Here is a 2834-nt window from a genome sequence, read left to right on the forward strand (position 1 = left end):
CACAGCATGATGCTGCCACCACCATGCTTCACTGTAGGAATGGTGTTCTCAGGGTGATGGGAAATGTTGGGTTTGTGCCACACATGGCATTTCCCATGATGGCCAAAAAGTTCACTTTTAGTCTCATCTGAGCAGAGAATTTTTCTTCCATGTGTTTGGGGAGTCTGCCACATGCTGTTGGGCAAACTTCAAATGTGTTTTCTTTTTTCTTTTTTTAAGCAATGGCTTTTTTTCTGGCCACTCTTCCATTAATCCACTCTGTGGAGTATACAGCTTCAAGTGGTCCTATGAACAGATACTCTCATTTCCACTGTGGATCTTTGGAGCTCCTTCAGTTTTATCTTAAAATTGTGGAGGGTGTCAATGATCATCTTCTGGACCCACCCACCAAAACTCACAGACCAGGCAAGGGGGGCATTAATCAGAGATGCAACAAAGACACCAATGTCTTTGTTGCATCTCTGATTAATGCCCCCCTTGCCCAGTCTGTGAGTTTTGGTGGGTGGCCTTCTCTTGTCAGATTGGTAGTGGTGCCATCTGCTTTCCATTTTGCTATAATGGATTTAATAGTGCTCCCTGGGATATTCAAAGTTTGGGATATTATTTATAACCAAATCCTGATCTATACTTCTCCACAACTTTGTCTCTGACATGTTTGGATTGCTCCTTGGTTTTCATGTTGCTTGCTTAGTAATGTTGCAGAGTCAGGGTCCTTCCAGAACAGGTTGATTTATACAGACATCATGTGACAAATCATGTGACACTTTGATTGAACATAGGTGATCTTAATCAACTAATTATGTGACTTATGAAGTGAATTGGTTGGACCAGCTCTTATTTAGGGGTTTCATATGAAAGGGGGTGAATACCTATGCACACTCCAGATTTCTGTTTTCTTATCTTAATTATTGTTTGTGTCACAATTAAAAGATAATTTGCTCCTTTAAAGTGGTAGGCGTGTTGTGTAAATCAAATGGTGCTAACCCCCCAAAAATCCATTTTAATTCCAGGTTGTAATGCAACAAAACAGGACAAACACCAAGGGGGATGAATACTTTTGCAAGACACTGTGTGTGTATATATATATATATATATATATATATATATATATATATATATATATATTACTCTTGGCACTGTGGGTCGGTGCTAAATCCTGCTGGAAAAGGAATTCGGCATCTCCATAAAGCTTGTCAGCAGATGGAAGCTCTAAGATCTCCTGGTAGATGGCTATATTGACTTTGTACTTGATAAAACACAGTGGACCAAAACCAGCAGAGGACATGGCACCCGAAATCATCACAGACCATGGAAACTTCACACTGGACGTCAAACACACAGCAAAATCCCCAGTGTTGAATTAACACCCAGAGTGTTGATTTAACACCCTACTGTGTTTATATAGGTCCAGTTGGACACAAATTAACTCTGAAAGTGTTAATTCAACACTGAGGAATTTGCTGTGCCTTGGATTCTGTGCTTCTCCACTCTTCCTCCAGACTCTCGGACCTTGATTTCCAAATTAAATGCAAAATTTACTTTAATCTGCAAAGAGGACTTTGGACCACTGAGCAACAGTCCAGTTCTTTCACTCCTTAGCTCTGATGAGACACTTCTGGTGTTGTCACTGGTTCAGAAGTGGCTTGATATTAGGAATGCAACAGTTGTAGCCCCTTTCCTGAAGATGTCTGTGTGTGGTGGCTCTTGATGCACTGACACCAGTCTCAGTCCACTCCTTGTGAAGAGCTCCCAAGTTCTTGAATCGACTTTTGTGGACAGTCCTCTCAAGGCTGCAGTCATCGCTGTTATTTGTGCAACTTTTCCAGCGAGCCTTTTCAGCAATGACCTTCTGTGGCTTACCCTCCTTGTGGTGGGTGTCAGTGATCATCTTCTGGAGAACTGTCAAGTCAGCAGTCTTTCGCATGATTGAGGTTGCATGTGCTGAACTAGACTGAGAGATACATGGTATTTATACTGTTTTACTCAAAATCAAAATGAAATATTCACATATTTTGAGGCCATAATTATCAGAATTAAAATATAAAAATGCTTGAAACATTTTAGTTTATGTGTAATGAATGTAGAATATATTAAATTTCCACTTTCTTAAATAACTGATGGAAAATATTGAACTTTTTCATGATATTCTAATTGTTTGAGATGCACCAGTGTGTGTGTATATATATATATATATATATATATATATATATATATATATATATATATATATATATATATATATACACACTGGTGTCGATGACCAGATAATAGATTTATGTGTGGCTAAGGAGATTAATGTATGTGCTTTAAAGTGCACTAGTGGATCATTCTTTGCTGTAAACAGCTTTGGAGGAAATCAGCGCGTTAAATGGAAAATGGGTTTATTAATCTAAGCAGCTTAGTTCAGGTTGGGTTCGTCCAGCAAATTAAGTTTGCAGGATTTCACAGGAAATAAACACGGGATGGTAGAAAGAGGGCAGTGGCGATGAGAGCTTGTCAGCAAAAATACTTTTATATTTTTCTTATTATATGCTTTTTATTCTGCCAAAATTGTTTAGATGATCCTGTATACACCACACGATTATGAACAAACTCGTGTTTCTGGCATATGCCTCAAAGAATCTTTTATGACTTGGGTTTCAGATGTGTGTATTTGATACAGGCGGCACCATGATGTAAGTGGTTAGCACTGTCACCTCACAGCAAGAAGGTTCTGGGTTCGAGCTCAATGGCCGAAAGGGGCCTTTCTGTGTGGAATTTGCATGTTCTCCCCGTGTCTTTATGGGTTTCCTCCAGGTGCTCTGGTTTCCCCCAAAGACATGCAGGTTAGGCTA

Source organism: Neoarius graeffei, chromosome 1 (assembly GCF_027579695.1).
Source record: "Neoarius graeffei isolate fNeoGra1 chromosome 1, fNeoGra1.pri, whole genome shotgun sequence".
NCBI lineage: Eukaryota > Metazoa > Chordata > Actinopteri > Siluriformes > Ariidae > Neoarius > Neoarius graeffei.